A 12,957-nucleotide genomic window follows, 5' to 3' on the forward strand; every position below is an offset into this window, starting at 1 on the left:
AGGGGTCCTGGGTTTGATTCCTGGTTAGGGAACTAGAATTCACATGCTGCGACTAAAGATCTTGCATGCATGCACCTCAGTTGCTTCAGACATGTCTGACTCTTTGCGACCCCATGGACTGTAGCCCACCAGACTCCTCTATCCATGAAATTTTCCAGACAAGAATACTGGCATAGGTTGCCATTTCCTTCCCCAGGAGTATCTTCCTGACCCAGGGATTGAACCCACATCTCCTTCGTCTCCTGCATTGCAGGTGAATTCTTTAGAGCTGAGCCACTGGGGAAGCCCTAAAGATCCTACATGGGGCAACGAAGATCCAGCACAAAGAGGGGGAAGAAAAAAGAGTGAACTGTCTGAAGTTGCAGGCATTCCTATGTGCTTTGCAAACACTTTTTACAACTTCAAACAATTTTTTTAACTTCTGCACGGTGGCAATGCAACCTGCCCTGCCTCTGCGTGGCCACCTCTGTCCTGTGCAGGGAGAATTCAAGTTTTTCCAGCTGAAAGATTGAGGTAGGACAGCAGGTGCCCTTTTCTCCCTAGGATACATTCTTCCACCCAGTGCTTGAGACAGAGGAGACAACAGATTCATTAGCCCAAAGAGTGACCCCACACAGGCCTGCCCTGTCTAAGCTCTCTGAGAGCCTGACTTGGGTTGTGACTGCAGGGAGTTAGCATGGGGAGGAACAGAGCTTTTGAAGCCCTGTAGCCCTAGCATGGAAGTATTTCCGGGCCTCCCCTACCATCTTCCTGCTGATGCTGGGGAGATAGCTAGCAAGAAAATGAGAGTCCCTCTTTGTCAATTAAGAATGCTACCTCCTGGGAATTCCCTTATGCTCCAGTGGCTGGGACTCTGCGCTTCCAGTGCGGGTGCCGAGAGTCAATTCCCAGGCAGGGAACTAGATCCCGAATGCCACAGCTAAAGATCCCATGTGCAACTAAGACCCAGCACGGCCAAATTAAAAAAAAACAAAAAAATGCCACCTCCTGATGCTAGTGCCAGAAGAGAGTGCTGAACCTCCCCGTGGTCCCTAACTCAGCCCTGTGACTCAGCTCACAGCCCCCTGCCCCCCAGACACTGTTTGTGGGGCGCTGTAATTAGTTAATGAACCATCTGAATGATATTTCTCTAGTCATTCAACCAGCCCCCCCTCCTCAGGATGCTAATTGTGTTTGAGGTTATTTAAAAACATTATCGGATCCAAATAGAGTTTACATCAGCAGACAGCATGATTAGCAATCCTGCTCTCCCTGGTGTTTCTCAGCTGTGCTGCGAACCGCCTGGTGAGTTGTGCAAAAATGACTTCTGCAGCCTCGGTTCCCACTCCCCAACCCCAGGGGTCTTCTCTGAAACAACCAGCTGCCTGAGAAGGGAGGTCATAATAGCAAAAGTAACTTGTGGCCAGAATCCAGTAGACCTTCATTTAGAACAGATTGTTTTCAGAAGAGTTGCTCCATTAACTTGATCATCTCCTCTTTAGATGGGAATTCACTCTCCTCCCCACCCCCTACCCCCAGTCTGAACCGCATGGGATGTGGGATCTTAGTTTCTGGACTAGCGATCAAACCTGTGCCCCCTGCAGTGGAAGCTCAGAGTCTTAACCCCTCACTCTCTTTTACCTTTTTACTTTCTTTACAAGAAAATATTGTGACACTAATCTTGGTCTACCATCCCTTAACACCTTTTATGGAAATATTAGAGTGATATAGTTAAAAGCATGTACCTATGCTTACTTAACATCTCTAAGCCTCCATTGATTTGTCTGTAAAATGGGCATCATCATAGTGATTCTAACAGGGGCTAACATTTTACAGTATATTATGTGTCAGGCGCTGTTCCAAGTATTTTACATGAATTATCTCTTGTGAGCCTCAGGATAACTCTGTGAGATAGCATGATTAGATAATATAACTAGATGCCTGTGATGATCCTCGGCCTTCCCAGGTGGTGCTAGTGCTAAAGAACCTGCCTTCCAGTGCAGGAGACTTAAGAGACGTGGGTTCCATCCCTGAGTCCGGAAGATTCCCTGAAGGAGGGCATGGCAACCCACTCCAGTATTCTTGCCTGGAGAATCCCATGGAGAGAGAAGCCTGGTAGGTTACAGCCCATAGTATCGCAAAGCGTCGGCCATGACTGAAGTGACTTAGCACAACCTGATGACCCTCACTCTTTGTGCCAAGAAATTGAGTCATGGAGAGGGCCAGTAACTTCTCCAAGATCACTCCTCTGCAAGTAATGGAGCCCAGATCCAAATTCAGGAGACTGATTCTATGCAAAAACTACTCCTAGTTCAGTTCAGTCGCTCAGTCGTGTCCTACTCCTTGCAACCCCATGAACCACAGCACGCCAGGCATCCCTGTCCATCACCAACTCCTGGAGCTTGCTCAAACTCATTTCCATTGAGTCGGTGATACCATCCAACCATCTCATCCTCTATCATCCCCTTCTCCTCCCACCTTCAATCTTTGCCAGCACCAGGGTCTTCTCCAATGAGTCAATTCTTTGAGTCAGGTGGCCAAAGTATTGGAGTTTCAGCTTCAGCATCAATCCTTCCAAGGAATATTCAAGACCATAGACTGGCTGGATCTCCTTGCAGTCCAAGGGACTCTCAAGAATCTTTTCTGACACCACAGTTCAAAAGCATCAATTCTTTAGTGCTCAGTTTTATTTATGGTTCAACTCTCACATCCACACATGACTACTGGAAAAACCATAGCTTTGACTAGACGGACCTTTGTTGGTAAAGTAATATCTCTGCTTTTTAATATGCTGTCTAGGTTGGTCATAGATTTTCTTTCAAGGAGCAAGTGTCTTTTAATTTCATGGCTGCAGTCACCATCTGCAGTGATTTTGAGCCCCCCAAAATAAACTCTCTCATTGTTTCCATTGTTTTCCCATCTATTTGCCATGAGGTGATTGGACCAGATGCCATGATCTTAGTTTCCTGAATGTTGAGTTTTAAGTCAGCTTTTCCACTCTTCTCTTTCACTTTCATCAAGAGGCTCTTTAGTTCCTCTTTGCTTTCTGCCATAAGGGTGGTGTCATTTGCATATCTGAGGTTATTGATATTTCTCCTGGCAATCTTGATTCCAGCTTGTGCTTCATCCAGCCCAGCATTTCACATGTTGTAGGTACTCTGCGTATAAGTTAAATAAGCAGAGTGACAATATACAGCCTTGATATACTCTTTTTCCAATTTGGAACCAATCTGTTGTTCCATGTCTGGCTCTGTTCCTTCTTGACCAGCATACAGATTACTCAGGAGTCTGGAAAGATGGCCTGGTATTCCCATCTCTTCAAGAATTTTCCACAGTTTGTTGTGATCCACACAGTCAAAGGCTTTGGTATAGACAATAAACAGAAGTAGATTTTTTCTGAAATTCTCTTGCTTTTTTTAAGGATCCAACAAATGTTGGCAAATTGATCTCTGGTTTCTCTACCTTTTCTAAATCCAGCTTGAACATCTGGAAGTTCTTGGTCCAGGTGCTGTTGAAGCCTTGCTTGGAGAATTTTGAGCATTACTTTGCTATCGTGTGAGATGAGTCCAATTGTGCAGTAGTTTGAGCATTCTTTGGCATTGCCTTTCTTTGGGATTGGATTGAAAACTGACCTTTTCTAGTCCTGTGGCCACTACTGAGTTACCCAAATTTGCTGGCATATTGAGTGCAGCACTTTCACAGCATCATCTTTTAGGATTTGAAGTAGCTCAGCTGGATTTCCATCACCTCCACTACCTTTGTTTCTAGTGATGCTTCCTAAGGCCCACTTGACTTCTTGTTCCAGGATGTCTGGCTCTAATAACTACTCTACTACTCTGCTTTTTTCATATGGCTGTGAGGACTCAGTGAGATTCACTAAAGACATATTTACTGTGTGCCAAGTACAATCACAGGAGTTAGAGTTAAGGACAACACCTCCCCCCCACCTTATAGATATCACATCCAAGAAGAGAAGATTATCCACTTAAAGCTTTCAGTGCAACACTCAGGAGAAGGCCAGTGCTCAATTCCAAGTGTTAGGGTTTTAGAAGTTTCCACATGGTATTTTAGTTATTTATATACACATTTAAAAAATTATCTATTTATTTATTTATTTGGCCAGGATGGGTTTTAGTTGTGGCATGCAGGATCTTTAGTTGCAGCATGCAAACTCTTAGTTGCAGCGTGTGGGATCTAGTTCCCTGGCCAGGGATTGAACCTGGGCCCCCTGCATTAGGAGTGCAAAGTCTTAGCCACTGGACCATCAGGGACGTCCCTATATACACGTTATAATGCTCCCACTAGATTATAAATTCCTTGATGGCAAGAATAATTTCTGATTCCTTTCTATATGTTTTCTAACTCCTTATACATAGTAGGAAGTCAATAAATATTTATTCAGTAAACAAACCCTATTGATCCTGAATGTATGTGAAAGAATTGCAAAAACTGCTTTATCCATGTATGAATGCAAATGTTTTCAATGTAAAGTTAATCTATTGGGATTGCATGCTCAGTAGCTCAGTCATGTCCGACTTTTTGCGACCTTATGGACTGTAGCCCACCAGGCTCCTCTGTCCATGGGATCTTACAGGCAAGAACACTGGAGTGGGGTGCCATTCCCTTCTCCAGGAGACCTTCCCAACCCAGTGATCACACCTGGGTCTCTGGCATTGTAGGCAGATTCTTTACCATCAGAGCCACCAGGGAAAGCCTATGGTTCTAATGAAGCAATTGCTAATCCCAGGGCATAGACTGACCCTAGAATGTGGATGAGACTCTACCAACTACAAGGTAGCAGTGAGTAAACAGTGAGTATTTACACACAAGCCAATACAGGGAATTTTTATTGTAAAGAATTTTTTATTGTAGATCAACAAAAAGCTGTATTTGTTAGCCATATTGCTGTACACCACATTATTCTCAAATTTTGTGGCTTAAAACAACAGGAACCATATCTCACATAGTGCCTGTGGGTCAGGAGTTTGGGAGCAGCTTGGCTGCAGGTTTGGGCTCATGCAGTCAAGATGTTAGCCAGGGGAGGTTCAAGAGGTAGGAGACATATATATATGCCTATGACTGATTCACGCTGATGTATGACAGAAACCAACACGATATTGTAAAGCAATTATCCTCCAATTAGAAAAAAAAAGTCAGCCTGGATTGCAGTCACCTGCAGGTTTGACTGGGGCAGGAGCATCCACTTCCCTGGCGACTCACGCCCAAGCTGGTGCTGGTCAGCTCCTCTCCATATGGGCCTCTACATGGATGCTGGAGTGTATTCACAGCGTGGTGACTGGCTTCTGCCAAAGGGACTGATTTGAGAGACCAAGGAAGAATCTGCAACATCTTTTATGTTCTATGTTGGAAGTTACACACCCTGTCTTTTGCGATATCTTATTGGTCCCACGATTCAGCTTTATTCAAAGTAAGAGGGGATTATACAGAGGTGAGTACCAGAAGGGAATGAATGGTCATGGGGCCATCCTGGAGGCTGGCTACCATGATGGGAAACTGGAGCTCAGAAATCAGACAAGAGCTGGAGGGTAGCCTGGAGCCAAGGCAGCTCTGGACACTTAGATAGCCAGCGTCCCTAAGTCTTCACTCCTGTTCTCTCCCCTTCGTGTGACTCGGCCATACCCCTGTCTTCTGCCAATGCTGTTTATTACTTCACATTCCTAAAAGCAGAACCTGAGGGCTTGGTTCACCATTTTTCCCCAGGTCATTGCAGGTCACACGCCAGTCATTGAATTGTGTTCTGGGGATCTACTCCTAGCTCAGACATGTAGGGAAGTCAAGTTTCACATGGTCCAAAACATAGACACTTCAGCTTAGACATTAGTCTGTGGTCCGGACAGTCTTGCCAAGATGAGGTTGGAGGGAGATGGAGTCAGAGCTCGGGAAGGTTAATCTGCCCAGTATCGCTCAATGGGCGCTGTGCTGGATAGAAGGGTCACAGATGAGGAGAAGGAAGAAAAATGAAGACAAATAAGTTGATCCCTGGCCTCTCTGTTTAAAGAGAAAGACACTCATAACCAAATAATTACAACTTGTGTATAATAAAACTCCAGGAGATGGTGAAGGACAGGGAAGCCTGGCGTGCTGCGGTCCATGGGGTCGAAGAGTTGGACATGATTGAGTGACTAAACAACAACAAATAATGTTAGTAGGTATAGCAGTAGCTATGTTAGTAGTACCTGGGTCAAGTGGGGAAGTTTCCTAAGACCCTTCTGCCAGGATCTTGAAGGATGAGATGGAAAGGATCCAGATGAAGAGAAGGGAAAAGGGCATTTCTGGCAAGAAGGGACCCATATAAGATATTTGAAGGGGGTGGAGGTGAGACTCTGTAGGAGGACTGGAAGGTGGAGAGAAGCTGGCAAGTTCTGCTTAGCTGACACTGCAACAGGTTTGGGGCCTCAGTGAAGTGTTCGGGTTCTTCCCTGAGAGTGGTGGGAAGTTCTGGAAGTTTCTGAAATAGGAATGACTCCTGTGGGTGGCTCCAGGGGCTGACGCTTCCTTCAAAGGATTGTTTAAACACATGAACTTTCCTGGGGGCTCAGATGGTAAAGAATCTGCTTGCCAACACAGGAGACCCAGGTTCAATCCCTGGGTTGGGAAAGATCCCTTAGAGGAGGGCACAGCAACCCACTCCAGGTATTCTTGCCTGGGAGAATTCCATGGAGAGGAGGCTGGCGGGCTACAGTCTGTGGGTTTGCAGAGTTGGCCATGACTGAGTGACTAACACTTAAACACAGGAGTATCCACCTCCTTCAGGTTCTAGATCACAAGGGGTCGTGTATGCTTTGAGGAAAGTTGTGGTCTCAATTATACAGAGATATCCATGCTTATGAGGAACTGCCTTTCCGCTGGTTTCCTTTAATAGCAATCGCTCCAAATATGATTCCACAGGCATCCAAATTAAGCAAAGTTTTTTTTTCAACACCAAGAAGGCCACTTCTACATAATGAAATTATGTCATCAGATGTCTCAGAAAAGTCTCCCTGTGGACTCCTCATCAGATAACTTGCCCTCCTCCTACAAAAAGCCTCCCAACCAATTCAGAAAATGATGTCTGGAAAGTAACGCTTTCAGAAGCTCAGGCCATGCTAATAAACAGCTTATAGCAGATTCACGATTCCTACATAAGTGAACTTAGGTCCAAAGATGCCAGTCGCAAGTTTTATACTTTAAATGTCTGAGGGCCAATTTTGTTTCTGGGCTTTCACTTGGAGTTAGGGTTGCTTTGTTGAAGCCTGACCCTGGGTAGGAGGACCAGTATGTTGTAGAAGCTCCTGGAAGCTGCACAGCCCATGGTTAAGAGCCTGCCCTCTGCTAACATAGTTAACAGCCAGCTTGTTGTTGTTGCTCAGTCACCGAGTGGTGTCTGACTCTTTGCAACCCCATGGACTGCAGCACACCAGGCTCCCGTCCTTCATTATCTCCTGGAGCTTGTTCAAATTCGTGTCCACTGAGTCAGGGACGCTACCTGGCCATCTCATTCTCTGCCCCTCCCTTCTCCTGTTGCCCTCAATCTTTCCCAGCATCAGCGTCTTTTCCAACGAGTTAGGTCTTCGCATCAGGTGGTCAAAGTATTGGAGCTTCAACGCTAGCATCAGTCCTTCCAATGAATATTCAAGACTGATTTCCTTTAGGATTGACTGGCTTGATCTCCTTGCAGTCCAAAGGACTCTCAAGAGTCTTCTCTAGTACCACAATTCGAAAGCATCAGTTCTCTGGTGCTCAGCCTTCTTTATGGTCCAACTCTCACATCGGTACATGACCACTGGAAAAACCACAGCTTTGACCAGATGGACCTGCCGGGGCTTACATCCCAAATCTGACACTTTCTGCTCTGTGACCTTGGGTAAGGTTCAAATGTTGACTCAAAGCACCCAGGTTCAAATCTTGACTCTCCATTCACTGACTGTGTGACCTTGGACAACTTTCTTAACCTCTCTGAGCCTTGGTGTTCTCTATAAAACAACACTAATAATGACTTCCCTGGCAGTCCGGTGGTTAAGACTTCACCTTCCAACGCAGGGAGTGCAAGTTTGATCCCTGGTCGGGGAACTAAGACACCACATGCCTTGGGGCCAAAAACCAAAACATAAAAAAGAAGCAATTTTGAAACAAATTCAAGACTTTTTAAATGGTCCATATAAAAAAAAAAAATCTTAAAAAAATGCAACAACAATAATAATGACACCTAACTTCACAGGCATTTGTGAGGCTTGAATGAAACCACACAGGTGCCTAGTACTTAGTTATACGTTCAAACTTAATTTTCATTATTATTATCCTTCTTCTAGGAAAGCACCATCTCTCACTTAAATGCTCATGTTGGCTTCCTAACTAGTCCCCTGACCTCCAACCTTGCTTTCCTACAAGCTATTCTCCATTTGGCAGCCGAAAGATTTCTTAAAAACACAAATCTGGGACTTCCCTGGTGGTCCAGTGGTTAAGAATCCGCTGCCAAAGCAGGGGACTCAGGCTCGATCCCTGGTCTGGGAAGATTCTACATGCCTCAGAAAAACTAAGCCCAAGTGTCACAGCTACTGAGCCTGTGCTCTAGAGCCCACAGGCTGCAACTACGGAGCCTGTGTGCTGACAGCCTGTGCCCCACAAGAGAAACCACCGCAAGGAGAAGCCGTGCACTGCAAGGAAGAGGTGCAACTAGAGCAACTAGTCGCAACTAGAGAAAGTCGCAACTCACTGCAACTAGACAAAGTCCCTGCACAGCAATGAAGACCCAGCACAACCAAAACTAAATAAAGAGACAAACACAAGTCTGATTGCATTACTCCTCACTTAAAATTCTGCAAATGGCTCCCACTGCCCTTTCCATAAGGTCCCACAACCAAAACTAAATAAATAAATAAACACAAGTCTAATTGCAATACTCCTCACTTAAAATTCTGCAAATGGCTCCCACTGCCCTTTCCATAAGGTCCCACAACCAAAACTAAATAAATAAATAAATAAACACAAGTCTGATTGCAATACTCCTCACTTAAAATTCTGCAAATGGCTCCCAATGCCCTTACCATAAGGTCCCACACCCTGGAGAGTCCTCAATGGCCCTGCAAGATCAGGCCCAGCTCACTTCACAGCAGAGCCCCGTGCCACCACGTGCCCACCACACTGGCCTTGTTTCCTTTCCTGAAGGTTCCTTAACACAGACCTTCACACACACTGTAGACCGGCTCCTCCACAGTCCTCAGCCCCGCCAACTCCTACTCACCCAGCCAGCGGATGTGTGACTTCCTCAAAGATGCCTTCCTAACTTCTGGGCTAGGATGGCTGTTCCTTCTTGGTGTTAAAAACTGAGACTTAATTCTTCTCTGTACAACCTTCCTGCCCATGTGGGAACTTGGTCTAGAGTTTGTACTGTTCAAGGAAAATCCCCAGAGCATGGCATGGTACACGGTCCATAATGACTATTCAATACATGTTTCAAGAATTGTGAATGAATGAACAGATGTGGCATTTCCTGGGAACTAACCCTCTTCTGCCTGTGCTGTTCTTAGAGCCTTGATTCACGTTGGCCTCTCTTGCTCTGTGTGGGTAGCAGTGAGGAAGAGGAGACACATTGTTTAGAACCCAGCAGGCTGAGGACAGGTTGCCCCATCACAAAATCAGAGCAGGCAAGCTATTTAGAGGCTGGTCATTCAGTCCTCTTCCTCGTTCACACTGTCAGTGAACCAGGAGCTCACGCCTAACTGTGAGCAAGTTCTTACCCATCTCAAACTTAATCCTGCATCCTTAAAAGTTCCCATCCATGCCTGAGATGTTCATTTTCTTCTGAGACTTTTGTATTTCCCAGCTTTTACAGAGTTCTATAAATTGCTTGGGTAGTAACAGAGAAAACAATACAAATTTTAAAATTCTAATCACAAAACCTAGTTCTGCTTTTTTTTTTTTTTTTTTTCCTTCTGCTTTTTATATGGACAAGAAAGAAAGAGAGAAAGAAACCTAACTGCTGGCCTCCTCTCCCACATGAGGTTGGGGATGGAGTCCAGCTTGAGCATAGCTTGGCCTCCCTTGTCTCTGGGACCTGCCTGCTGCTGGCCGGGACCACGAGCTGCTAATAACTAGCAAATGCTTTTCCCAACTTTCTTTTTTTTAATATGTGTTCTATTTTTAAAAATGTTTTAAATGTGTTATCTTTTTAAATTATAAAGTGGTTTGGGTTTTTGTTTTGTTTTAAAGGGATAATTTTTTTGGCCATGCCACATGGCATGAGGGGTCCTGACCAGGGATGGAACCTGCGCCCTGGAAGCTCAGAGTCTTAACCACTGGACTGCCAGGGAAATCCTTTCCCTGCACCTTTACCAGTCTAGCGCTGTGGGTAAGGAACACAGTATGGACTCCTAGGGGCCCACCAAGCCTGTTCCAAAGAGTGCAGGTTGTAGACACTGTGAAGGTAAAAACTGCCTGCTCCAATTCCCAAGTAGGTCTTGGTGTCTTGTGGCCAACAAACTGTATGGGATAGCTCGATGGGTAAAATGAATAAAATTAGTCTGGGAAACAAAAAATTTTGGAAAATTAAAACAGACTTTTCCTAGGTGAAAGTGAAAGTCACTCAGTTGTGCCCAACTTTTTGTGACCCCATGGGCTGTATAGACTGGAATTCTCCAGGCCAGAATATTGGAGTGGGTAGCCTTTCCCTTCTCCAGGGGATCTTCCCACCCCAAGGATTGAACCCAGGTCTCCCGCATTGTGGGTAGATTCTTTACCAGCTAAGCCACAAGCGAAGCCCTTTCCTACGTACAGGTGGGCTAAGCTCTAGCCTACACCTAAAGAACAACCCTAAAGAATGCCAAGAAATAACAGATCAAGACATTGGATGAAATGCTCCATTTATACATGAGCTTAAATTTTAAAGCACATTTTCAAACAATGGTGCATCTTATTTACTATCTATGTACCCAAAATGAACACCACTAAAATAAATCCAAACAAAAACAAAGGAAATGCTGCTAATTATTCCCCTCTATTTACTAAGGATAATGCATCTTTTGGTGAGTGAAGAGTGATAAAAAAGCTCAACCAGTTTGGCTTGTCAGGGTGAATAGTTACTGCCCAGTAGAAGAATTCAACCTTTAAATACAAAAACAATACCCTCCCCCCAAAAACATTAAACTAAAGAGGCTGAGTTTCCAGGGAGATCTAAAGACAGAAATGAAAAGGGTCCTTCGAATTGAACACCCCATTTTGTATAAAATGGAAATGGCTCCAGAGAAATGCCCTGAGAGGTCTGTTCCCCACAGCCTTGGGAGGGGAAAGGAAAATGTGTATTCAAGCGCAGCAACAACAAAAGACTGCGTGCAGCAGCCAAGAGGCAGCCCAGGAACACCCAAGCTGGGAAAAGCTTTGACTCTGTGAGACTTTCTCTCATCTGCCCAACCCTCCTGGAAGGCAAGGAAACCCTGGGTCTGTCTTTTACGTTTGTTTTCAGTTCCGAACACACAGTAGTAGGTGATCAATAAATATGACAGTCCTGGTTAAAGAGCAAAGAAAATTCTGATGATGTGGCAATAAAAACAAGAATGGTGATTTTTTAAAAAAAATTTTGATAGAGAGGAGACTTCCCTGGCAGTCCAGTGGTTAAGACTCAGCTCTTCCACTGCAGGGCACTTGGGTTTGATCCCCGGTCAGGGAACTAAGATTCTACATGCTGTGTGGCCAAAAAAAATCTTTGTTTTTAACTGAAGTGTAGTTGATTTACAATGTTGTGCTGGTCTGTTGCCCAGCAAAGTGAATCACTTATACATAGATTCACTTTTTTCTAGATCCTTTTCCCATATAGGTCATTACAGAGTATTGAGCAGACTGCCCTGTGCTACATAGTAGATCCTTATTTATTATCTATTTCATATATATTAGTATGTATATGCCAATCCCAACCTCCCAATTTATACCCCACCTCCACTTTTACCCCTTTTGGTAACTGTAAATTTGTTTTCTCCATCTGTGACCCTATTTCTGTTTTGTAAATAAGTCCATTTGTACTATTTTTTAGATTCCACATGTAAGTGATATCACATGATAGTTCTCTTTCTCTGTCTGGCTTACTTCACTCAGTATGACAACCTCTAGGTCCATCCATGTTGCTGCAAATGGTATTATTTTGGCAGTTAAGGGTGATTTAATGTTATTTAATTTCCATCTCATTTCTGGGCAGCGGGACTACAGAAGTTCTATTTTCTATTTGTCTGCATTGTCTGAGTTGTTCATGAGTACGTTTTTTTGAAAAGAAAGGAATAAAATTATCTCCCCATTGGGACAAAGTAATTCTCTTAACCATCACTGCCAATTTCTTGACCCTTTTTGGAACAAGGTTGGGAACTCATTCTTCCATAGATTATAATTAAATATGAGGACGAAGTGAATGCCTTCACTCCATAAATATTTATTTAACACTGACTCGTGAAGGATCTAGGCAGGCATGGGGAATATGCATGCTCAGAAAATATTAGTTTCCAGCCTAAGATGGAGTCAGACATTAAGCACGTACTTCCAACTAACAAGGTCCAGTTCAACGCTGACAGCTGCAGAGGGGAAGGGGCCTGGAGCCAGGAGCACCTGCGTCTCCTGCTTGGGTCTCACGCCACAGCTTTGCTTTTGCTGTTTCCCCTCCCAGAAGGCCCTTCCCCTTTCTTGTACCTATTCAGACTTGACCTTGCTTCAGAATTCAAGGCCCCCGTGACTGCTGAGGTCCCCACTTCCTCCCTCAGCATCTCTTTCTACCTGTGCTAAGTCAGACACTGCCTGGAAGGTCACACAACCCACTAGTCATTACATTAGACAGAGTTCTCCAGAGAAACAGAACCAACAGATCTATCTATCTACAGAGTGAGACAGAGGAGAGAGAGAAAGACATTTATTTTAAGGAATTGGTTCACACGAATGTGGAAAGGCAAGTCCGAAAGCTTCAAGGTAGGCCAGCAGGCTGGGGTCTCAGTAAAGAGTTTTAGT

The 12,957-nt window shown here is 44.6% G+C and overlaps 1 non-coding gene across 1 annotated transcript; it reads right to left on the minus strand.

Annotated features, from left to right (window-relative positions):
* Window positions 1–4,177: 4,177 nt before the first annotated feature.
* TRNAR-CCU (transfer RNA arginine (anticodon CCU)) lies at window positions 4,178–4,250 on the minus strand. The gene has a single exon. It is a non-coding gene; the product is annotated as a tRNA-Arg (tRNA).
* Between the last annotated feature and the right edge of the window lie 8,707 nt (window positions 4,251–12,957).

This window comes from Muntiacus reevesi, chromosome 2 (genome assembly GCF_963930625.1).
Source record: "Muntiacus reevesi chromosome 2, mMunRee1.1, whole genome shotgun sequence".
NCBI classification, from domain to species: Eukaryota; Metazoa; Chordata; class Mammalia; order Artiodactyla; family Cervidae; genus Muntiacus; species Muntiacus reevesi.